This window comes from Chlamydotis macqueenii, chromosome 1 (assembly GCF_036417535.1).
Source record: "Chlamydotis macqueenii isolate bChlMac1 chromosome 1, bChlMac1.mat, whole genome shotgun sequence".
NCBI classification, from domain to species: domain Eukaryota; kingdom Metazoa; phylum Chordata; class Aves; order Otidiformes; family Otididae; genus Chlamydotis; species Chlamydotis macqueenii.
The window spans coordinates 194020569-194047043 of record NC_141556.1 but is presented as its reverse complement, the minus strand read 5'-3'; the positions used below and the strand labels follow the sequence as shown (position 1 = coordinate 194047043).

Below are 26475 nucleotides of genomic sequence, written 5' to 3'. Positions count from 1 at the left end.
CCTCTGTTGACCAGTTGCCATCCAGATGTAGCCGTGTTCACTGCAACCCTTTGAGCTCTGCCTTCCGGCCAGTTCTTCACCCAGCACACTGTGAACCTGCTCATCCCACGGCTGGACAACTTGTCCAGAAGGGTGTTGTGAGGGACAATATCAAAAGCCTTACAAAATCCAGAAAAACTACATCCACTGTCTTCGCGTCATCCACTAACCGGGTGACCTTACTAGAAAAGAATATCACATTAGTTAAACAGGACTTTGCCTTTGTGAACCCATGTTGGCTGTGCCTGATGATTGCTTTAAATGCCTTTCAATTGTGTGCCTGATGATTGCTTTAAATGCCTTTAAATGCCTTTCAATAGTACCCAGAATAATCTTCCCCACAATTTTTCCAGGAACTGAGGTTAGATTAACGGGTCTATAGTTCCCTGGGTCTTCCCTCTTGCCCTTCCTGTAAGTTAGAATAACATTGGCTAGCTTCCAGTCAGCAGGGACCTCCCCAGACTCCCAAGACCTTTGGTAGGTGATGGAGAGGATCCTGCCATAACATCTGTTAGCTCCTTCAGTACTCTGGAGTGAATCCCATCAGGCCCCATGGGCTTGTGAACATTCCGCTGATACAGCAGGTCCGTTACGATGTCAGTGTCCACAAATGGAAAGTCACTGTTCCCACGCCTGTATCTGTATTGTTAAAGACTGATTAAAAAAAAAAAAACAAAACATTGAACACATCTGCTTTTTCTTCATCCCTATTAATCAGGGAACCATCTTCAACAAGTATTAGTCTTTTTTTTTTTTCAGATCTCCTCAGTGTACTTAAATCCTTTTAAAGGATCATAGAGTAGTTTACAAAGGAAGCAGGCTTCGTATTTCAGATGGATTTTCAAATAAAGGATGTGGCCTCTGAGAAGAACATAATTACAAGGAAGGTGAGATTTCCGTGAGGCCAGGTCTATACCACAAAACATCTGTCTGCTAGGGTGAAGGATGTGCCTCCTTTTGTCCAAGTGTTCTCGAAGAATTCTCTTCTATTTTTCCGTTTCTCTTTCAGTTCCAAGGTACAGGGGAATTAGCCATGGAGTGATGCAAGTGGTTACTTTCAGCTAGATCCAGATGTAAAAATTTGTCTTGCCTTTGAATGGGGTGTGCTAGGCAGAGCAGCTGCTTTCCTGATCCAGCCTGTGACCATCTGCATAATTCTCATTCCACGGAACTGAAGCTGGATGTCAGCTATGGTAGTGTTGAGTAACACACCATTAAGTATGACCTTGCTGCTGCCTCTTTCCCTGTTGCACTTCTTTGTAGATGTGATATTTTTCCCTTTCTAAAAACTGCGTCAGTGCTGTTTAATTGGCCTTTTTTTTCTTAGGCATTCTGAAGCCTACTAAATTTCATTTATCAGTCTTAGTAGTTAGGTGTCTCATTTTAGTGGTGTCTGTGTGTATATGTGATATTTTTGACTAACGTTTTTCAGTGGGATTCTGTGTCCTGGGCTGGTTCACGCTTCCCGTGTTCTGCCGCTTCTCTCTAATGTTACGAACCAGGAGGATACAAAGTGCATGACCCTCTACTACTCATGGAGAAGATGAGCTAAAGAAAATCTTAAATTTTGTTCAGGACAGGAGGAAGTCCACTATTTGCTTTGAATGTTAACTGTTATCTATCTGACAATGTTTTAGTGTTGCTCATCTCACCATATCCACTTTTTTTTTTTTGTGAAGTATTAAACTTGAAAGACTGTACCTCTGTTTTTCCCATCTAGCCTTGGACTAATTCCTTTAATGAGCCCACAGATTTTCTTTCTGTCTGGGGTACTGACTTACACAAAGCATCTATCTAGATGTTCCTGCTTTGTAGCAGTATTGGCTAACCACAGTAAATTAGGTTGAATGTTCCAGAAAGCAGAATTTAAGGAACTTCTTTATTTTACGAATCATATGCTTAAATCTTATTAGCTGACAAACTGGGCTGTGTATTTCCCCTTCCTTTCCCCTGGCTGGATGGGCAACAACTGAAATTACAGAGGCTCTGTCTGCTGAGGAAGGTCCATTTTTAGTATTGAGACTCAAGTAGATCTCCACTTTGACGTAAAGCCAGCAGCATTCCTTTAAGCGGAGTACTAGGGAGACATCTCGGCACTGGGAATGGAGCGAGGAGGGAGCTCTTTGCCTTTCTGTGAAGATGTATACACCAAACTTCTGAAGAAGAATGCTGGGCTATACTGGGAGAAGGAGCAGGCTGATAGTGCAGAAGACTTGTACTATGAGATTACAATTGTTAGCTGTGAAGATCTAGGGATGGTAAATGCTGCCAGCAAACCTTTTCAAGTATTTGAAAACATTTTAATATAGACATCCCAGCTGAAAATTTTCCTTCTCAGAGATATTAAACTTACTTCTTTGTCAGAGATTGGAGAATCTTTTATTTTTGGATCAAAGATGAGAAAGTGAAAGAGCTACTTCCTGCCTGTTGTGGTTGGGAGTAGTCGTTTGTGGTATAGCCTTATCTTTACACTGGGCTTCATTTGCAGTAAAGAATCAGTGCTGATCATTAAGGAAGAGAGTGTTGTCCTGGGCAACTGTCCTCTTATCATTGAGGTACCAAAGAGGTGAGATATGTGGATGCTGGTCAATGCTAGCATGCTTCTTGCCAGCCAAGAATGTCTGACAGACCAGTGCTGTTACTGGCTGGCTCATAGGCTTCATGGGCTGTCTTTTGTAGATGGCAAAATCTCTGAAGATCAAGTGTTTAACCTCAGATAAATTCCACAAGATGTTTAGGATTTTGCCAGCCCCCAGTTTAGGTGGATCTTCTCTGTCCAGTACTGAAGGACTGCTGTACTTGGTCAAGCAGTAAGTATTTGTGCCATAATCCAGTGAGTGAAAATGAGTAAAAGAGATACGAGGTACTCCACGGCAGGTTGGATGTTTTTGCTTTGTCATCTGCCTGTGCTTTAAAGAAAAACTCCAAGAGCTTGAACTTACTTGGAGGGAATTGGTGGCAGAGGACGCTCTGGCTGCTGTGACCAAGTCTGACTATCAAAGTGGTTCTTGGAAAGATACGGGATAGGAAATTGTCCCTTGAGGGCTTGGTAGAGGGCAGATTGCCCTCTGCACTCCAAGGACAGTGTATGTCCTAAGTCAGTCTGTGTTTCTGGATGTCTGTGGAGGCTCAGTGTTTGGGCTAAACAACAATTGATTCTTAAGTTAAAGATCACTTGGAAAACATGAGCTGCTGTGTCCTCCTGTTACATGCCCAAGTTTAAGACTGGGATCTGGATTAAAGGTTAAAGATAGGAAACATTCTGGTTGTCTTGATCAATCACATGAAAGCTGCTGTCTGGGTTTTCCAAATGTCTGCTGTAGAGTTACAGGAGCTTCTAAGATTTTAGTTTCACACTTCTAAGATTGATTGCACACAGGAAGTTAATGAGGCAAATCAGTATAGAAGATTTAAACCACTTCCTTTTTTGTGTGTATGCATTGATAAAACAGTTTGTTTGTAATTCAAACTACAGTAGTAAGCTTTGGATCTCCGTATATGAAACCACATTTTAAAACCCCTCCTCCCCCCACCCCAGAAAGCAGACTTTAAAATAAAGTCCTTTTTTTTCACCATTTTGATGATGACCTACCATTTGGATACTTTTAATCCTCAATCTGTATAAAAGTTATGTCTTGCATTAAATCCTTTGTGGTTTGTTTTATTTTTTTCTGTGGATTTCTGAAGTAATCCTCTGTGTGCCATACAGTTTGTTCTTCAAATCACTTGCATACAATCTCCTCATTTCTGAGTCCTGTTCAGAAAGTTTTGAAACGTTTGTTTTAAACAAAATTCAGCTGGGTATACATTTCTAACCAGAAGTCAGCGTTACACATTCTGCATTTCTGAAGTCTTACCCTGTTGAAACTGTTCATTACTTTCTGTAATTTAGTCAGTAAATATGAGTCAGAGGGGGCACTTGGCGGAGGAGTCAGTGATACACTTGGTAATGAGTAAGACTGTTTTTATGATGGCTTTCGTTGGTATTTATTTCTTCATGGAGATTTTATGGGAAAGAAAGAATCCATTCAAAAAAGAGTGTGTATATTCACAGTTATGCCAATAGGTAGATAGTGCTGGACTGTTAATCATGTACTGAAATATATTTTCCTTTCTGTACCTCATGTTGCATGCATCTGCAGTTTTTTTTTTCATCATAACTATGTATCTTAAACGTAGGACATGTAGTGAGAGAGTCCAGCATTTCTTCTCTGGCTTATCCTGGGTCTTTTTCAAAAATATTTTACTTAAAAAAAATCAGAAAAATCTGATTGAAAGAGAGAGATAAAACTGCTTGACACTGACCGTGTCTTGATGTCTTTATTTAACCACGTAAGGATTTATACTAACCCCCAGAGCATATCTGTCAGGATAGTTGATATCATCTCACCGTGAAAACTATGCAAGGGTCTCATCCTCACCGTTCAGGCAGTAATTCTTGGCTTCCTTCCCATGCCTGTATAGGTCACACATATTGCTGACCTGAGTGGAAAGTTCTCTTATCACAGGATGGATTCAGGATCCTGTTTCTGTAGTGCTGCACTACAGATATTTTGTTGATGTAACTGATGGAAGCAGTCACTGCAGTGCATGGACAGGAATGTGTGGCTAATGTGGGGAACTGAGAACCTCATAAGGTGCCTTTGCCGTGGCTAATGTAATGTGTAAATATATCCTCAGCCACCCTGATGGTAGTAGAGGGTTTGGGTTCTGTATAAAGTTCCATTCACCTTGTGCTAGGTGTACCTGAGCCTTTTATAATGTGTAACTTCAGAACAGTTCCTTCTGTAAGTATGTAAACACTGAAGTGAGGACCGAGGTCTTTCTTGGCCAACTGGTAGATCGTGGTAGCAAGCTAAATAGAGGGCAATATTATGTTTGGAATAGATGGCTGCTACACCAACGCTTACTGGAATTGAGGTGGGGACACCATGGTGTTAAAGCTCTAGTATTTTGAGGGAGGATGAAGGAAACTTAGAGTGGTGACAGTGAAGAGGAGGTGTTGTCTAGGACACTGATGTGTTTTATTTGAGAAATCTGTATACAGTGACTGGAACAATGTCTTGCTCTTCTAGATGCTTTAGCATTGTTATAAATCCCATTTATAAATGTGTTCTTGAAACAGAGAAGTATTTTTGATCTCTTGTAAATTTTTGTTGTATAAAATGTCTAATCAAGTTCCATCAAGGAATGTATAGCAGCAACCTTTAAAAATACAGCTGTAATATTAATCTCTTAGGATTGAATGATCTCATTTAGAGATCATCTTTGTACAGTTCTTGCAGAAAGGACAGCTATGTCTTAACCATAAAAACTTAATTTATAAAAATTTAGTGTATGAGTAAAAGTTCATTTGTCAGTCAGCATGTTCTCTTGATGGCTGGGGTCTGTAATATTTTCATGGAAACATGTCAATACTTATTTTTTGCAAGAGATTCTCACTACTTTTTTAGTGTGTTTGTTTTGTTTTAGTGGGCTTGTGTTTAGTACTATTTAATTTCCTGTGAAGTATCTTGGAGGGACTCAAACTTGATGTTTTATTATGCTTTACTATTGGCCATTATCTCACATTTTTGCATCCCCACAGTCTTTAAGTGGGTAAATGTTACTGTCTCTGCAGATATTTCCAGGTTTTTTTTTTTAAAAAAAACCCATTAATTATAAAATAACATGAGCTATTTTCATATCTTGAAAAAATTTAAGCTGTAACATGAAATAATGTTTAGCTCAAAACAGTTAAAAGTATGTCTAGATTCTACTCATGCATATTTTAATAGATTTTTTAACTTATCACTGAACCTGATTTTTTTTTTTAATGCGTATTTTTAATTATTCTGTTATTGGAAAGCTAAGTCGAAATTTGTCTTTGTTTGCAGAGGAAGCCACCTGAATGTGCTAGCAAGTTACAGAGAGCTGTCTTCTCAAACGTGTAAACAGAAAGGGTATTCTCTACTCCCTTTGTTTAAATGGTAAGTTGGTCAAGGTAGCTCTTGCTAAACATATCTTGTCACTGTGTGTTTGTGTGAATCTGTTATTGGAAACTGTGGTAAGTCCTTAAACTGAAGACCAATGATGAAGTTTGGAAACTGTCTAGAAAATTTTGAGTTAGCATTGGGAAGAAGGTTTATATTTTTGTGATGTTGAAGCTAGGTTGTATTAGGCCTTGAAACAACTGTCAAATGCGCTGCTAGCCCAGGACACTAGTATCATTTAAACACTAAACCTACTGTGTAGAAAACAGAAATAAATTTACTTTATTCATGGTTGTTCACGAGATGCTGGATTTATAAACTTGCATCTGTTAATTACTTTTACCCTGTATAATCTGTACTTTGCTGATGTGCTGTCTTAGAGATTTAAACTAAATCTGCTGAAGTTAAGTGTTTGACTACCTGGAAGTGCAATGGATAATAAAAGATTTATATTTATTGATATTAAACTAGCTTTGTGGGGAAAAATCTCCCCGCCTCTCAGTCTCTCTCAGCTGCAATATGCATGCCGCAGGCTTTTAGATGAGGGATATCTGTTGTGTTGGTGGAAGAGTATGAAAATAGCTGTATACCACTTCCTTCACTGTGTGACATAAGGTGTGGGCCACACTGGGTGGTGCTAATGAAGGACTGCTGCTAAAGCGCAGACAATTTTGTTAGAATAAGTGAAGCTGATTTTTTTTTAATTTTTTTTTTTCCTGAGGCTGCAGCTTGTCTACTTCTGCAGCTGGAAAGAGAAACCTTTTGAGCAGGGGAAGAAGCTGGAGAGCAGATTTGTTGTTCTTCCTTCTGAAAGGATGAGGAGGTTAAAAGTAGTATTAGCTACTCGTCGGAGGGACCGCTTTCTTCCTGCATTGCACACCACTGTGTGCCTTTGGCAGAAACCGCAGCCAGCCTTGCTTCAAGGTCTCTGAAAAAAGCAAAGTATGCAGCAGTGCTTTAGGATACTATTGACTTTGCCTGTGTCCTAGAGCTGAATCTGGCTGTGATTGTTTGGCACACTTTGTCCCCTCAGCCGAAATTCACGTATGCTTATTTTAATTTTGAGTTCTGATTATATGCTTGATGGTATTCAAGATGCTTATCAGCATATATGTTCTGAAGGAGATTGCACCTTAAGTTAGGAAAAACTTGAAGGAGTTCTGGAAAACTCTAGGCATGCATTCACAATGTCAAGTAAGAAGCTTTATTCTGAGAGATGAAGGGATCAGGAAGCAATATGGTGCACATAGAAATGTGAAAATTATGGCAACAGCCTTTGAAGGAGAAGGATGAAAGAAAACCCATTCTTTCTCCCATCTGACCCTCCTGCAATGCCCATTAAATGGTAAGGTAATTTGACAGTTATGTACTGAAATTGTTTGGAAAAAAGATGACTTGCTGTAAATTTCAAAGGTGGAGGAGATGTTGCAGGGGCAGTGCAAAAAATTTGGTAAACCAAACAGACATACCAAAGACTGAAAATGTACTTCACTACTAGTTTATTGGATTAGCATATTGCTTATTATTTAATGAAACAATGAGCTTTAGTCCTCTTAATAGATGTATTTACAGGTGTCCTGTTGTGACATAGGTGTGCACACAGATGAACGTGTGGGCAAAGGTCTTTCCAGTAGCTAATCCACACCTATGATTACTCCAGTAGCTGATTTTAAGATTCCTCATCTCTACGGTATCTGGCCCTCATACTTACAGTCTCTCTAATAGCTGGCTTTACAGACTTCTGCTTTCAAGATTAAAAATTCACAGCTGTCGTATTTTAACTTCCAGTGTTTGAGGGGTTTTTTTTAAATATTATAAGCTTAACAATTGTTACAGCACTTTTATATTTCAGTTTAATTTCATGCTGCATGGAAACTATCATTGCTTGTTTTTATTCATGGGAGGATGTAGAGATTAGTTGTTACAGGATTAAGAACCTAAGTTTAGGAATATTCTAGCTAGGTTGTATTTATTAATGAAACTTCAAAAATTATTTTGACATATTTGCTGTTCATACTCACTGGCGTATTGTCAAATATTTTAGGTTTCTTTGTGCAGGTTAGGCACAGCTTTCATGTTACATTTCATTGAAATGTATCTAGTATTTAATAGTCTGGAGTTTAATGTAGTTGAAGGGTATTCAAAGAGAGAAGGCTGAACATAACTTGAAAGTAATCAGCCTTTGATTTTTTAAAAAATATTAAAATCTAATTTTAGTAGACATAGTAAATTCTAATTTTTGGTTGAACACTGATCATTCATGTATCACAAACGTTCTAATAGGACATACAATTTGGAAACTCTACCTGGTCAATAAAATGATAAACTTGTATTTAAAATAATGATGTGATTTCTACAGAAATGTAATATTTTTCTTTTTAAATTTCTGCTTCAAAGAATTTCGCTTACAAGTCATACTAAAAAATCTAAATGGCTTAATTTGCCTGTTTTGCATGCATAGTAAGGCATTTTCATTTTAAATGAAGTCATTCGTTTTGTCACTTGGATTATAATTGTGCCTTGTCTTTTCTTGCTTCTCTGGATTTCCTAGTGTATTTTGCTGATATAAACGGCCCCAAAAGTTGTCAAGTTGCTCAAAATACAACTGTTAGATGTTTTTGAGAGCTGCCGATTCCTTAGCGTGCCAACCTGTGTAAGTAGTGTGCACTGGTTTTTCTAAATATCCATTGTAATCCTACAACACTACACTGTAAAAGTGTCTCCCATAAATAGAGAGCATGTAGTGAGGAAGGAAATATCAAACACAGGGCTTGAAAAGGGACCCTGATGCTTACCGACCCCCAAACAGCTGAAGAACTCCTTGGTCATCACGTACAAGCAATTCTAAGAAACACATGTTTATAGTTTGCCATATAAAAATGTTGCATATTCAGTTATATGTCTGAAAGAAAGATACTAAAATTATTTTTTGTCATTGCTGTGTGGATAAGACTGTTTCAGTCTTTAGAAATATGTTTATTGTGAAAGCAACTTAGATATTTTTAAGCAGGGTTAAACTAAATTTGTTTGCAAAGACTTTAGCCTATATTATCTGACTCTTCAGTCACACAACCTGCATCCTTTGGGCTGGCAAATTATGGAATGATTTAGTAACTTAAATTCTTGATTTAAAACAAGCTATTAAGAAAAGTTTCCTCTGAATTTTCTTGAGAAGACTACAGATTGCATTTGCCCTGAAGGAAAGAAGCTTTTCAGAGTATGAGTGAATGAGTGGGTAGGTTGGGCAGGAGAGAGAAATAGTCCTCTAGAGAATGGTGGAAGGTTTTTGGACTTCTCACACAGCCAGAAGCTGAAGACGCACTAATTACACAGCAGTGGATGGGGGCAGAAGTATGTCAGTGTTTTCCAAACAGTCTTCTGGGGAGAAAAAAGGCCTGGGAGAAAGCAGAAAGTATCCCAGAATCCTTGCATTACAAATGTTAAAGCCAAAATGAGGTGGAACTGTTTTTGGGAGAGGCTGACTTAAAGCGTGACAGAGAAGTCATGACAGATTCTGATCTTAATTAAGAGGTGAATGCATTTTCTATGAGCTTTCCTTGTTTTCTGTCTGATTTTGATATTAGAAGAGGCTGAATATTTGGGCTTAACTCTTGCGTGTTTTGGGTTCAGCTGTGCTCAGTGTGCACTTATTTACACTTTGGACTTGACTGTGTAGAGTTGAGGGACTTTATAGTTTTAAATTGCAGCCTTGCAGAATGGGTTTGATGTTAATACAGAAGGAGGAGTAATTTGGTAAAACTGGCATCTGTGCTGTGAGAGCCTTAGCATGCCTGTCACATTTTCAAGATAGTGATATGAATGCATACAGAAATATTTCTCATTGTCACTGAGATTGTGGGAAATTGAGTGCTACTTCAATACTGCAAATAAATGCAGTCATTGGCCTCTTCCCTGAACTTTTTCTGTGATTGGCATCATAGTAACTTCCCTTCTGAATTATGCAGCTAGTGCGTAGGGATCTGCTTGAAAATGAGGTTTCAATCTTGGTTGCCTCTGCAATGATTAACTAAATCAGTTTCTAAATTTAACTGATGTACTTAAATTGCTTCTTGAACTGTGTGTAGATGAGTCTCTAATGGCTTGATTTTTTTTTTTTTTCCACACACGCAGCTTGTAGTCTCTGTAGGTTACGCTGAGTATATTAAAGTGTAGTTAAGAGCAATGCAAGTATCGATAGTTTTGTTATATAATTTGCTGGGGTGTATGGAAGATCCATGTAATAATAGATAACTTTAAATGACAGTCTTTGAGAATCTTTGTGTCTAGTGTGACCCTATCAGGCCACAAAAACTCTGGTCTCCAGTGCAGTTGCACAAGTTTTGCTCGGTTTGTGATTCTCAAATAGCCTCAGGCAGGGTGCCAGCAACCACAGCGTTGCCTCCTGGAGCCTCATCACAGAGGTGACAATAGCAGTCCTCTTTTTGCTCAGCAGCCAGCTGGTTACAGCCTTAGTCAAGAAATCTATTCCTCTTGGATTGTGGGATCTCGTGAGCTCAATGTGATTTGAACTAATAATTGCATTTCACAGGAGAGTATTTCAGGAGTGGGATAACAGCAAATGTTCAGCGTTGGGATGGAGGCAAGTTTGCAATAAGCTCACTTCAGAATTCTGCATCTTTCTTTGTTTCTGTTTAAAGAAAACAAAAGTGTCCTGGACATCAACATTCTAGGATATTTTTTTTCCCCATTGTTTTCATTGTAACTTGTTTAGGTTCAAAATCTGCTTACTGGTGTTAAGAATGAACATTACTTTATTGTTAAAGTAATGAGAGACAAGTAAAGAATTGTTCTGTTCTCTATGAATTGCAAGAATTAAGAATTTTAGACCCAGAACACAGACAGAATAGGTTCCTTTTTTTTTTTTTTTTTTTTAATGGTTTGTCCTTGATTCCATCGTACTCTCTTGGAAAAGAAAAAAAAAGGGACCTTCACAATTTACAGGAACTAAGAGCAACTGCTTTTCTTGAGATGTGATTGTAACTTTTGTCAGATTGGTGACTTGTTGCTCCTGAAAAGAGAATACCAATTTTTTTGTTGCGTTTCTATCCACCCTCCTCTTTCATAGTACTGTATATTTGTTTAAAAATTATACTTTAATACTTAGTGACTTTAAAATTAATTTGGTCCTAAGCATTTATGGGTATATGCTGTTTTTTCTTTTTGTAAACAAACCGGATAAATCAATGTATACCAAATTAGTATTCACCAAAGGAATCTTTTTATGAAAAAGATGGAAATTATGCAGGCATTAACTACTTACATGGCTAACAAAGTAAACAGAATTTGTAATACATAGATGACTTGTCATGTAATGCAGTCCTTAGGACATGCCAGATGAGAAAATACGAGAAATGTTTATTTTCATCTATTCAGTAAATTTTTTGTTGACCTCAGAGTTTGCTGGTACTCTTATGTGATTTTGGGAAATGTTACAGCAGAAAGTGGCAGAAAATTGCAACAGCTCAGAGCTCTTTAGTGTCATAGATCTGTATTCCTACCAAGGGGTGACCTCATCGCTGTCTACAACTTCTTCATGAGGTGGAGCAGAAAGGGAGGTGCTGATCTTGAGTCTCTGGTGTCCAGTGACGGGACACAAGGGAATGACTTAAAGCTGTGTCAGGGCAATTTCAGATTGGATATAGTTCTTCCCTGAGAGGGTGGTTAAGCACTGGAACAACCTCTGCAGGGAAGTGGTCATGACCCCAAGCCAGTTGAGGTTCAAGAAGTGTTTGCACAATGCTCTTGGGTATCTGGTTTAACTTCTAGACTGCCTGTATGGAGTTGGGAGTTGAACTGGATGATCCTTATGGGTCCCTTCCAGCTCAGGATATTCTGTGATTCTATGACTACAATTAAATCCTCTTTTTATGACAATATTGGTGCCATTCCCTGTAGAAAGCAGTTACTACTCTTTCATTCTAGTTACCACGTTTTAGGTAGTGATTTGTGCTTAGCTTGCTATTCACCTCTGCAACTAAACATTGTAACTGGTCTTTTGAATGCCTCTGTCCTGTTCTGGTATGAAGTGCGAGGTTAGCTTGAATTGCTATTTGGTTTTTTTTTTCCTCCGTGCTGAAGCAGATTGAGTGGTCTCACTGTCATGGTCTCAGCTATAAGGGCAATAATTCTATAAACTTGGCTTCTTTCCCCTGGATTAAGTTACTGCTCACTTCCAATCTGATTCCAGCTCTGGAAGCAGCTCAGCCAGAAGCAGCAGCTATAATAGCAGAAATACTGAAACAAGGAATGGGCAAAGGGATCCATTTAATTAAATCAAGGAGTGGCTGGTTTACAGATGTCTTAAAAAGCAGAACTTTAAGTGGGGTGGATCCTAAGGCAATAACTGGGTTTTGCTTCTGAGAAGGAAACATAACTCATCTTGTGGTTGAAGCATTTGGTGCTACTTATTGTTGTGATCTAGGTCCAGTTTCCAGTCCTTCTATGGGCTGTGTGTGCCTGCCAGTGACATCAAGTAGCTTTGTGCCTCTCAACTGTATAATTGAGATGCTGCTTCTTGCCTTCTCAAATTTGGAGGATAAATGAAATGCCTTGGTGTACAGATAGTGTAGTAGCACAGGTATTATGCAATCTTACTGTAACGGGCTTTCTAATGCTGTTTTGCAGTTGCAGCCCTGCTAAGCTTAGGCAGTCTGTTCCTCCTTCAGTGGGTTTTAGTTGACTGTATTGCCAGGCATTTGGTATCTGGTTGACTGCCAGCTCGTGGGGAAGACAAGATCCTTCCCCAAGTGCTGGGTAGCAGGGTGCATTACAGGGAAGGAGAGGGTAGATGAAGCTCTGACTCCTGTGCGTAGAGTGTCTTTATTCCCTTCTTTCACATGGAGCCTTCATTCATAAATGTTGGAGGGAGCCATAATTGAAAAACACTGTGACAGGTTTTCAGCCTTAAGGTGATTGTTTTTTTCCAACCAATACTTGCCTCTTTCCTCCTCGTTGTCCGCATAAAATTAAGACAAAATAAAACCATTCTTTTTCAGCCTTTATGTAGTGAATTAAAACATGCCAAGACAACAGGCATTTTAGGGTGCCTTATGCTATCGGTTTCATTTGGATCCAGGAGTATGTTTGTGATGCAAATTCCCCAGTTGCGCAGTACGTGAACTCTTTTCCAATGAATCTGAAACCAAAAGGTGCCTAGCATCTGATGGTGTTCAGCATCTAATGAACCATGAAACTGGGTGAGAGCTAGTTTGGAACAAGTATCCCTGCTTCCCTACCAAAAAGAACTTGTATGAGATGGACACAGAATAATCAGCACCAACTATTCTGCTCTGCAGGTGTCTCTGCTCCTATTGTACCACACAACTTGCTAATGTAGTCTTTAACCTTAGTTACTGTTCCTAATGTCTTTTGAAGTTTTTGAACATCCCCACAGGTCCACCAATGGAAAACCATTCATGAATGGTGCTGCTCTTTCTTGTGCAGCCCATGTATTTTGTTTAGTTCTGCTTTTATTGTTCTATATAATACTGTTACACTATTTTTCCTCCCAACTCACCCACACTTGGCATTCACCCACACTTGGCATTGACTAAAAGAGCAGAATTATAGAGATAGCTGTAAGTCAGTAGGATACTTCCAAATGTTTGATGTTAGGTTCTGACATTTCATAGGCTCTTAAAAAGCTGTATTTACATTTTCAAGACATATATGTATATATGTCTTGACATATACATACATGTTTTGAAGAAAGGCAGAAAAACTCGTGTTTACAAAAGGTTCCACAAAGGATATTTAAATGCATTGATTTGAAATGCTGGAAGAAAGCAGACTTGAAAAATTATTTAGTACTATCTCTGGTAACCTCTACATCACCGGTGATCTTAGCTAAGATTTGATGAATTTAGCTGAGGAAAAAAAGTTGCTTAAGCCGCCTCTTAGTGATTGATTATACACGGTAAGAATGCTTTTTTTCATTGAAGTTGGTTTCTGGAGCACTTCTACCCTGCCAGCTCCATGGAGATCTGTTGATACAAAGCCAGATTTCATGGAACACAGCTTTTCAGCCTTCAGGTCTCGAAAGGGGATTTTTAGAGGAGACTAACTGCTGCATTTAATCTGAGACTCACTATGGTTTTATAGTAGCTTATTTGTCTCACAATGGGAGTTACTGTATGTGTAATGAGGAAATCTCTTTAATGCTGCAAATAAGGTTTTGTAAGCCAATGTTGCTGTATCAAAACATGTTACTTTTACTAATACCTGACATTCTTTTTAGGCTTTATTAAAAAAAAAAAAAAAACAACCAACAAATACCCCCACTCCCAAAAAACCAAACCCAAAACAAATGAAAAAAATAAGACAAAGATTATACATTGAATTATTAGGAAGTTAATGGTGGGCAGAACTTTAACATCTGAATTTGAGATGCTAGTAGAAGGGAGGATCTGTCACAAAGGAGCCAGAAACACAGAGGGACAGTAATGTTTTATATTTAGGGAGATGTAGCTGCTTTCAGTCTTGACGTGCTTCTAATATTAATAAAATATTAGATATATCAAGTGTATTCAGATTTATTTTTTTTACTGCAGTTTTATTTCTCTTGATATTCTATTCCTGGTGAAAGGTACAAATGAATATCTGTCTATGTAGCTTAATTTTTAAATATGTCTTCAGTATCGATAAAGCCGGGAAAAGGGATATGATCCATCTTAATTTCTGCTGGACCTTGTGTTACCTGTTTGTGATTCAATTGTAGGCGTATATGGAGCTCCTGTACTTCTTATAACTGGATGTTCTGCTGCATCATCTGTAATTACTACTGTTTTATTTTATGAACTGAAAAATTATGAATTGCTAATTTCTTGTGAATCAAACACGAATGGTTTCTGTGATTAACTTGAAGACAGTAACCATGTGGAAGAGCGACAGGAAAGTTACTTGATAGAGAGAAATTGCATCATTAGTGTTCAAGTTACTGAAGACTGGCAGCAGGAAAGATATGAAAAGCATCCCCACTCTGGGAAAACCTCTCATCAGAGCTTAGCCATCCTTAGGTGCCAAAGCGAAATAACCACAACACACAAAGCTGCAGAATACCTGACTTCATTAATGCTATGGCTTAGCAAGGTGCTTGTGCTTTGTGGCGTTTTGAGTGGTGGGTTTTTTGGGGAGTATTTTTGCTACTGTATTGCTGTATTGAGCGTTGCACTTTATCACTCATAGTATCTTTCTTGATTTATGCACCAGTCCTCGATCGCCTGGCACTTTGTGATATGCTGTAGTATGGTAGCCACCAGAAGATGGACTTCATGGGAACAGATGGTGCGCTTGGCTCAGGATGAAAATAGTTGGGAATTTTTATGTTGAATCACTTAGACTCAGCTGTTGGATTCAAACACAACATATTTTGTTCAATTTTTCCGTAAAATGCACCCAAAATAAATCTGCTGTTTTTTTTCCCTGTGTAGACTAGCTGCCACTTCCAGTTTTCTGATACATAGGCAGTATTGGTGGTAGCTTCCTAATCAGAAGAATTAGGGAAATCCTGAGTTTCCTGCCAAAATGAGTGGGAATCTCCACTTCAAGGAATTTTAGGGATATTGATTTATTTTGTATTAACTTAAATCTTCATGGGCTGTCTGTGTGCTGGGAACATATGCCAGGAAATTTCTTCTGCTGTTTCCAAGAACCTGGTTGTTCAGGTGGACGTTGAGGTTGCTTGAGTACAAGATATTTTAGGGATTGTGATACACTGTGGTAGCCTGATAAAGCATCTTTGCGGTTGTTTCCCAGTGGGAGGGTCTGTCCTGCCTGGTGAGAACTGGAAGTGGAGGAGGCATGTTAGGAATTGAGGCAGACAAAGATTAATGCTGAATTGTCGTGGTACAAAGCGTTTTTTCTTTTGCAGTTTGACCTATGTTATTGCTCTCTTCCATCATCACAGACTGTCATATGTGTATAGATCTCTGTCTGTATGCGTATATATCAAATGTATATGTACACAAACTGGGTACTTGTGGATATATGCATAAATGACTTATTTGAGGATTTTTTTGACATGGAAAAGAAGTATAAGAAAACTTAACACTTCCCTATGACATTTTAGATTTTAGATCAACTGCTGTGGGGAAAAAGAGTTTAAGAACAATTTTTTCTTTTCCTGAAAAACCCTGTTCTAAAAGGATTTTAATGGTAAATTAGATGATAAGGGAAATAAGGAGCACTGTGTATTGCCGTAAAACTGATATTACTGGAATGAAGTGGGCACTTCATTCCTTTTGTACTTTCCCCTCCAATTTAGGGTTAATTGGAGTTCTGAGAAACAAATTACTGAATTTGCTTTTGGTTTAGCTTGGGGTCATTTGAGGATCTGAACAGCATGTTCTCGCTGCAGGCCGGTTCCTGAGGCCTTACCGGGCCACCTTTGTCACATGGGCCGTGACCCAGAGGGTTATTTCAAGCACTTTAAATTCAATAAGGCTCTGTTAAATGGGATCAGTGTAAGTCAGCAAGGCCTTGCTTACGTTTTCTTTAAATAATCAAAGCATTTGCTGCTGAGAGCACTTACTGTTTGTGAAGGAGGAAGGCTGAGACAAATGTGCTCAAAGTGGTTTCCAGGAGCTGTTTGTGCATTGTTGTAGCCTCAGTGTTACGAGAGGGCTTGTTTATAATTGTTGTTCCAGCATCAGGTTATCTGAAGCAGCGTAAAATACCATATGATAATGATTCTTGTGTTACAGAATAATTCACTTTCTGTAATGTAGATAAACTGTGACTTTCCATAACCCAAACTAAACTTTTAGAAGAATGTAGATATTCACACCAGATTTTAAGTAAGCGCTCTAAGATGTGTAAGGTCATTCAAGCGACCATCTTGAAAGAATCACACTTAAAATAGTCTCTCAATAGTTTATAGTAAACTGGGAGACAACTCTGTGTCCTCTTATTTTACTTGTCAGATAGATGAAGAAGGAATTTGTGTTTGTAATGATGCTTTTTGGAGTGTAGTCCAAAATGATCCTGGAATAGGTGAGAGGTGAACAAGAAAGAAGCTTCTTTGGGAAATGTCCTGGTATGGTTGATTGTTATTTAAGTAATAGTATTTATTAAATAGCAGTTCTCTTGGTTTTGTAATTTTTAAAAAATTATTGCCCTGTGGTATTTACTAGAAAAATTAAGAGGGACGAAATAGGTGGGAGTCACTAGTGTTGAAAGTGCACAGCAAGGTGTTTGAACCATGATTTACTTTAAGGCTAGATTGACCGTAGGTATTTAGTGGGAATATTTTGCTTGGTTATTGAAAGAGTGGCCTGTAGACTTTTTCTCAGATATCTGGGCTGCGAAGTTTGGCTGTGGAGAGTGAGAACTCAATGGCTCTGTCTGAACAACCAACTTTGTACTCGAATCTGATGAGATCCAATCCTGATGACATCTGGAAACTTTGACCTGCTTGTGGAGGGCTGTTCCTGACCTAATTAGCTTGGCGTTATAACAAGCTCTCTGCTGCTTTGTGGTTTTGCTTCTTTTGACCTTATCCAGTTTATACTCCTCACTGAATGTTACCATTTAGGCCCTAAAGTTTAAAACAAAACTAGGTTTTCCAGGATGGCATTTTTCCAGTTAGTGTTTCAGTCCTTCTAAATTTTCATACGTGTGGTCATTGATTATTCAAAGTAGAAAGAGCTGAATAATTCAACAGCCGTATGGTTTGCACATGTCAAGATGATACAAAAGGGAGAGATGATCAATCTAAGTCTTTTTTCCTCTGCTGTAGGACAAAGCGCTGCTTCGTTCGCTTTCTTAACTCCACACTGCGTTCCTTCTCCCAGTTCTGGCTGAGTGCTTCTTTTCAAGAGAGGATTTTCAAAGGGTGAATGTTATTTGAGAGGTATACTGTAGTAAGATATTTATCTTTTTATTTCTTTCTTTCAACTCTGCTTAAAAAAACAAAAAGCTACCACTATATCTGTATATGCATAAGGAAAATATTTTTGAGTTGCTATGCAAAACTGTTCAAATAGAATTTAAACAAACTGCAGCAAATGCAGAGTGTGTATATTTTCCATAAAGACAAACAAAACAGAAGGGAAACAAATGGTGACTCAGTTCAGTTCTCTTTGCTTGAATAGGAGAAGGGATGATAATACATTCTTGGAGATTTCAAGAAAGGTCATATGAAATAAAGATGCATTTTAAGTGCTGCATAAGTACGTGCTTATTGAAACAAGTCCATTCTTAAGACAGTAAAACTAAACAAATGCTCTTACATGACTTGAAAAGACGTTTTTCCTTTCTCATGTACATGTATAACATTTACACTATAGTTGGTGTTAGCCTAGTAGTATTAGTAGAAATAATAAAATTGTCAGTGGCAGTAAGGTTTTTGGTTTGGTGGGGGGTTTTTGTTTTTGGTTTTGTTTTTTTTTTTTTTTTTTTTAGTGTGTAAGGACAGTGGAACAGATGTTCAGAACAGTATGGAATATTCCTTCTTCCCCATCCCACCATCTCTTTTACACCGAGCCATCTGGAAGGGACTATGAGCAGCCATCAGGCTAAGAGCAAGATTAACGTGTCGGCATCTTTTGTGGCTACTTTAAACTGGTCACTGTTCGTTCAGCGGAAAGCACCAGTGTGAATTGTTGTCGGTGTGTGTGTGGTTGCATTATCCACGTGGATGTGGAAAGAAGACAGAAGAGAAAATGTTATTTATATAGAACAATTAATAAATTTAATGGTGTTCAGTCTGGACATTTATGCTGCACAGACACAAATGAACTTTTTTTTCCATTCAGCATGCTATCTTGATGTGTCTAGCCACCTTTTACCCTCTCAAGCACAGTGTCAGGTAATATTGTTCTGTTAAACCAGATTTAAATTAACTTATGTGGGTAAAAGCTTCTGTACATATTTGTCCAGAGTTTTTCAGCCCACACTCTTCATGTACTTTTAATTTTTTTATATTTTTTTTTTTTTTAACAGCAACAAGTATATCACATGCGGATATATTCCAGTTTAATCAGTTGGATTTCTTTAGTACCCTTTCGCCTTCTTTATTTGGAGAGAAAGTGTGATTAGTGTTTTGGCTTAACAAACGAAATTTTAGTTAGAGAAAGAACAGCTTATGATCTAGAAATGAGAGACTCTAGTCATGTGTGAAGGTGTCCTGGATCATCTGTATTCTGCTACAGGATGAGTAGAAAAGGGTGGGTGGATCTGATGCTGGCAGAGTGATTGTATTCAGTAAAGCAAGCTATTGTATTGTGCAATCTGTGAACCTATATTAGATTTCAGGTAAGCAAATCTGTTCTTAAATAGATCTTAGTAACATTAAGTGTACCAAGGGAGATTAAAATGGGTTACTGAAGGAGAAATCTTACTTAAAAGCTTAACAAATAGCTTCAGTGGGACCACAGTGTTTTTCTTCCATTGTTTTGTGTTTCTTTTAATGAATAGAATTTTAAGGAATGGGAATCTAACATTCAATTCAAGAAGGATACTTGAGAATAGGATGCTTAAAGCCTGAAACTGCTACTACTGTAGTGTGATAAGCTATTCTAAGTGAGAAGACGAATCAGAAGAAGGTGATGTGCCCAAACAAAGTTCTCAGCTTTCAGATCTCAGTTTTCAGAGGAAGATAAGCATGAGAAAAAGAAGAAAGGTTAAAACTAGCTGAGGGGTATTCACACATGAGTTTAAGTGACAGAGTGGTAAAAAAAAAAATCCAGAATAATTTACCGGTAATGTTTTTTGCGTGTTGGGCAGTGTGAGAAAGTGTTGTGAATATAAGTTGGAAAATCCATTAGTTTAGACAATTAGAAAGCTTAATACAGGAAAAAAAATATATTCCATAGATATATTCTGTATTCTATAGATATGTTTTAATTGAGTCTGAAAAGAACTATAGTTGTATACCCAGAAATGGAGATAAAACAATGCCGTAAGCTCAGTTACGCTACTGATTCATTATCAGGGAGCAAGAAATATCTTTATTGCTCTTTTAACAATGGTGAAGCCGTTTAATTGGATGACGTGTATGATCCTTTATTCTGAAGCAGAGAATGAAACTTTATCATAATCCTTCTGTCCTTCATAATGTAAGATTTTTATTTCCTTGGAAACCACTGGAGAAAAATGTTGCAATGAAAAAAAGATAGTGTTGGGATTGTAGTTTTGGAAAATTTAATTTCTATTGAGAAGAAAATTTTAAAGCAATAAGTTATTTAAAGCCGTCTTTAAATCCCTCACTCTTGCTCATCGATGCATGCTTATCAAGCAGTGAAGTGTAGACACAAGTACTTAAACGGAAGTTGATGAGACCTTGAACACTTGTTACAGCAGGGCAGATGCACAAATAACTTCTTGACCCAGTCAGCATGTAATGCAAAGATGGGTTTGTAGAACAAAGGGACAAAAAATAATGCAGCAAGCTTCAGAGAAAAGGCACATTTCTGACTTGCCTTCAGAGTTGCTGGTAATGTTTTAAAATGTGTTTTGTATTACAGTCTGTACTTTTATAGAAACAGTAGCTACACAGTACTACACAGTAGCTACTGAGAAGAAAATTAGCTCCATCCCAGCCAAAACCAGGACATCAGCTTCGATGATTCTCAAGACATTTTTTTCATGCATTAGTGAATGTCATCTTGCATATGCTTGTTTAAACTTAGTGTGAAATTCTGATGAGAACTAAGTTTATTAAGGTAATTGCAAATGTAAGTGTTCGGTGCTGTGGAGATCCATTTACTTTTTTCTCTCCCAACTTTTTAATTAGAGGAGATTTCTGAATTAATATGTTCACCTTTTAATGGTTTGTAAACTTTTTGTGTTGCAGACCCACAAGTGTTAGCAGAGGTAACTACCAACTCAAAATTTTTATTAGGCCTCTCATGGAGTTTTTGGAGGTGTGGAGGATTGGCTAGGGAAACGTGGGTCCATAAAATATATTTAGGTTGTAAATAAACAAAAGCAACACCATCCTCTCCCCTGCTGTCCTTTCTCTTGTCATCACTTAATGTCTTGATTTCCTTCATAATATCACTGGACCATAAAATCTGCCCTGAAGAGCTCGGCATAGACAAAAACTGAGCCAAATAAAAATAGAAAACCACTTTCTAAGTTGGTGAACCTTCAGAAATAGCTTATTGCAACAGACATTAAAATAAGAGCTCTGTTAAAGAAACAAAATTGCTTTAGGGATTTCTGTGGCCATTTCATCATTGCTAATAATTGAGTTGGTATGACGTGAGAGGAAGGTCAGAAGTGGTGGTCAGATGCTAAGAAGAAAAAAAACTTGTTTCGTTCCAGCATTGACTGTCGTGCCTTTCAGGTAGATCAGGAGAAGATCTGTGGAAATGACATTGATAGAGTTGGCTATATAGTAAATTTTAGCTATTCTTTCGAGATGGGCGTTTTCTAGGCATTTCACTTTACATGTATCGTCATGTTGAAAGATGTGGCTTGCTGCAGATAAAAAAAAAAATTGTTCTTGATTTTTAGTTATCCTTAAGGAACAGAATTCTGTTAGACATTGTGCATACTTCTAACAAATGTCTGCCCTTGCTTTAGCAAACTCAATATCAAAATCAAGAGAATTACATTAAAAATTAGGGGAAACATGAAAAAATATATATTAACTAATAAAAACAATATACTATTTGTCCCTTAAATGGGGATATCTCTAATAGAAGTAAAGTAGTTACAGCGTGATTGTGATGTTTAGTAAAACTTAATTTTGTTTTTATATTTGTTCCATATTATTTGTTATTATATTCGTTCACGGAGGATAAGTAGGAAATGTTCCCAAACATTGGATTCACAGTCATCATCATTTAGGACAAAGAGAAAACAGAAAACAATAAGGGCATGTGTATTCCTTTCCTTCCCTTGAATTAAGAGAATAGCAGTGTCTGCTGTCCATGTAGCTGTTCCTTTTTGTTCTGTAGTGTTCTGTAGTGAAAGGTGAGGAGAACAGGGAGATCTGTGATAATAGTGACTTTGTGGAAAAAAATGGGGATGGAAAGCATCTACAAAACTAGCGTTTGAGGTCTTTCATCTTCCTCCTTTCCCTTTTCTTCCTATTTAGTACATACATACACTTTGAAGATGAGGTGATTGCAGACTATCTAGAGTTACAAACTCGAATAGGAAAATGGGCAGTATTACCAAACTGGGTGCCATTCAGAGATGAAAATTTAGCATGTTGAATTGGGTGTTAGGACATTAGCTATGGGAAAATTTAGCTGTCTGTGAACATTTGAAATGTTGAAATGCCCTAGGGGTAGAGACAGTATGATTAGGAGGCAGAGTAACTTGGTTGTGGGGCTAGAGGTGGGGGAACTGACAGTACTTACCTGGTTTTGATGAGTTGAAATTCAGTTTTAGATTCAGACACCTAAATTGAGGTGGGTGCATAGCAGAGTTTACTCATGAGGTCTTTCAGCTCACCATATTGTACTTGTCTCTCTCTATCAATAGGTGCAGTGATTTAGTTGCTCTCTAGGCTTCTGCTGAGCTCTCTAGAAGGGACATGGACACAAAGCTTGTATATATGTAGTCATACAAATTGAGGTGCTTAATTTTGAATGGAATCCCGTCTAGTACAGCACTTAGGACAAGCTGCATGTTCAATCCATCTCTTGTTTTTTTCTACATGGAAGGAGAATTATAGTAGTTTCTCTCTCTTTATAGAGGTCTGTGAGATTCACCAATGAAAAGCTCTAAAGCTCCCTGAAAATATTAGAATATATTCAGGGAGAATTTAGGATGGATGTATGGAAAGCTCTTTTTCATGGTAAAGAGGTTCCGCTTTGTTATATTTTACTAGAGGATATAAGAAGAAACCTCTTAAGAGTTTAAAAAGGGATTGAACAATGTCTTTGATAAAACGTAATACGGAAATGTTCACAAGTAGAAGGGCTGTGTAATGAATGAACATTCATTTATATAGAAAGAACTCATAGTATTAAAGAACCATGAAATTTAGCTACATATTTTTAGTGCTAGTGTAAAGTACAGTGCCTTTTTGGGGACGTGAAAGAACAAAAGGCAGATTTGGGGAACAGCTGATGCTTTGAGTTTTTGCCAGTTGCTCAAATACTTGAAAACCCAGCTTGTCTTTTATAAATAGCTGTGCTCCGCTGTTGTTTGGAAAGACTGTACATTGTGTTTGTTGTCTTTCATGTTTATTATTGTACATCTACTTTCTAGTTGGTTTTTTTTTTCGTTTTTTTTTAAATCTGACTTGCCAGGGCTATGTCAAACGTCTTACTTGCAGTTTCACAGCTGTTGTCCGGAGGAAGGTGGTCCAAGCTGACCTGGAGCAATACTCCCGCAACTACAGGGGAAGTGTGGAAAGAAAAGCAAAAATTCTTTGATTATCTTTTTCTGTACCTCGCTTTCTTCTACAACAATAACTACTGGGATAAGTGCCTTTTAATTTGGAAACAACAGACAGTTATGCAAGTTGTTACAAGGGGGAAAAAGAAGAAAAGGGGAAGTGAGAATACTGAGGGAGCATGCCTAATGTGATTTTTTTAATGGGCTGATCTAAGCTAATTCTAACTTCTGATGTCCTGTCCTTTCAGAATGCGCGTGGAAATCGAGTTAGGTTGGCGGTGCAGTTGCTGATGCCTCTAGGCTGAGAGCAGCATCAGTTTGTGCTCCAGTCAGTGTTCCATCCAGCCAGATGTTGCATCCAATCCATGTCCAATGAGGCACGCATGGATTCAGTGAGATGTTAAGCGGCATCTCATCCTCTTGGTTTTCTTCTTCCCCCTTTGACCCCTGCTCCCATTTTTCTGGTCTGATGCTAATGTCTCATACGTTTTTAGTGCAGCCAGCTATATATATGCAATAGAGCATCATTCTAGGTCCTTCATCCCTTGTGCCAGATGCAGTTGGTGGCTTCAAGCCAGCTGTGTCAGGCATAGGTGGCAGAGTTGGACCTGTTTGTCCTAGCTGTAAGTCTATGGCTGTATTGTGTACTTAGCCAGGGTAAAATATGTAAGAAAATTGTCAGCTGTGATTGGTCCCAGTCTTCTGAACTGATAGAAGTTTTGAAAATAGCAACAACTTTTTTGCCTTATTTTTTCCATTTATTTGGGGATAGCAGCAAAGACAAATTGTTACTTAACCTCTTGTGTTGTAAAACTGAGTGTGGTTTACCAGATGCCAACGTGTTTAATACAGTGACAGAATGTCACAGAGAATATCTTGTTTAGTAGAAAGCTGGGACTGAAGTGTGACTCGAAACAGGTGGAAGACAAATGTGGAAGGCAGTGGAACTGCCATTGCCAACACTTTTTTTTTCCTCTCCTCTGCACCTGGTAGCATACTACCCTTTAGCCTGGTTGAGCCTGATGAAGCCCTTGTAATTCCGAGGATAATTTTGTCTTGGATTTCTTGATTAACCTCCTGTTACTTATATTTTTAAAAGATTTTAGCCTCACTTCTCATGAATTTTCTTTGAGAGATTAAGTTCATCTAACTGTTGAGTTGTGTGCAGTGAAGAAAAGGATGGTGGTGCTTTACTGGCAAGGGCACATAGTAATAAGAGCTTTCTTACTTACTAGTGGCTTATATGTTACCTTGCTTTTATTTAAGATGGCAAATGAATATAAAGAGCAGATATGTTTCTAATTGGCGAAGAGAAAATTTTGCAACACAGTGATAACAGCCATCATTGCTATCTGGTAGTTAAGTCAGAAGTTTAAAAAATGTTGTGTGCACTTTAAAGCTGAATAGGTCTGTAAGTGTTTGGTTCAGATAGTTGAAGGTTTTAAATTAGAAGAAACTTATAATTGCAATTACAGGCCTTTTTATTTTTTCCTTCCTTCTGATCAGAAGCATTGCTTAATCTGTTGCATATATTTACTCATCAGTGTTCAGTTTACCTTTGAGAATTAAACTTCACGCTGAAATGAGGTGGATACATAATAATTGAAATCATGCATTCACAAATGAAACTTGTTTCCCTCCCTCCGCATTCTCAGCACTGCTGTGTGTTTTTGCCTGCTCTTTAAAGAAATGGGATGTCTTGGGTCAATCTGTCTTCTCCACGTTGGACCATTTCATAAAGAATTGATGAGAAAATGAAGAACTCAAACAGCCATGGGAAACCGGGCTTTATTCTGCTAAGCTTCTGGTCTTTTCATGTAAGAATTTAAGTAAGATTGGCTAAAAAAATTAAATTGAGAGTATGAACTTGTGTAGCAAAATGTATTTCCAGTAATTACCTTAAGAAAGCAAACAAACAAACCCCCACACACCCCAAACCCAGTAGAATGGTTGCCTTGTTCACCAGAGTGTCTTACTGATGAATTGCACATAAAAATTAGTTCCAAGGAAAGACAATTTTAAGATGTCTAGTCACCCATCAATATTTCAGGAATTCTGTTGTCTCTGTTGACTCTGTAGGGAGTCTCTATGCCTTTAGTTTGTACAACAATGTTGTTAATTTTATAGAGAAAACCAAAAATTATAGCTTGTGTGTTGGAAGAATACTAAGATTTGGAACTGGATGCTTTCAGCACTGATTTATGCTACTATTAATTTATTTCTTACTAATTGTGTTTATGAACATTTTACTGCACAGTGAAATAATTCCTCACAGTGGCTTTCATTTCATAGTTGCAATGTGCTAGCCTGTTTGCAGTGTGTTGTTGCTAGATGTTGCTCTTTAATGTTTACCTGGTTTTGATTGAGTTCAGGAAACTGATTGCATTGGTTATTAAATAGTATCTAAAAATGCATCTGTTTGTAGAGGAGTATGAAAACATAGAACAGGAACAAGAAGCTTTTTGATCTAACATAAAATAAAAATTGTTCCTCTCTTACCTCTGATGTATTGTTTAAAATTCAGCAAACTCATCTGGCCTTAAATTCTAACATATTCAAATACACTGTCTCATATTAAGAAAGATGTACAATAGAATTCAAGACTACTGCTTAGGAGTCATCAGCCTGTTTCTTCCTGTCCTGTTCTGAAATAATCTTACAGGTAAATAATTTACTTTTTGCTAATTACTTAAAAGTTGTTAATTTTTTAGAAATGTTCTTGAGAAGAAAATATTTCAAATCTTCAGGGGGCAAAGTCGTTACAAAAATGACTATGCAACATTTGAAAAGGAAAAAAATCCTTCTAATTTACTAATGTGATTTTCATTAGAGAAATTGAAAGGTTACTTTAATTGCTTTAGTGGAATAAAAAAGAACTCTTCAGTTCCAGATGAACTTATGTCCTTGGTGACAACTGCAGCTTCTCACTCTAGAAAATTTCGGTGCCACATGGTCTTTAAAGAGGTTATTATTCATAAATAGCGCATGGACATTGAATTGTCTGTGCTAAGAAAAACCCTAATCAAATTGACTCATAATTGTGTTAATGCCATTTTAAAGAAGACTGCTTGAGAACTCTTTATATTATATGTTCTTGTTTCCCTCTTGGGGGAATTCAGTCCCACTTGGGCATCCTTGCTCTCAAAGC

General features: G+C 37.7%; 1 protein-coding gene across 2 annotated transcripts in view; it reads left to right on the top strand.

Annotated features, from left to right (window-relative positions):
- The window catches only part of WASF3 (WASP family member 3), a 70737-nt gene that overhangs the window by 16971 nt on the left and 27291 nt on the right, over positions 1-26475 (top strand). For both annotated transcript variants that reach the window (XM_086739477.1, XM_086739478.1), the window contains exon 2: positions 5916-6008. The gene's annotated coding sequence lies outside the window, so the exon portion shown is untranslated. The remainder of the gene's footprint in view (positions 1-5915; positions 6009-26475) is intronic.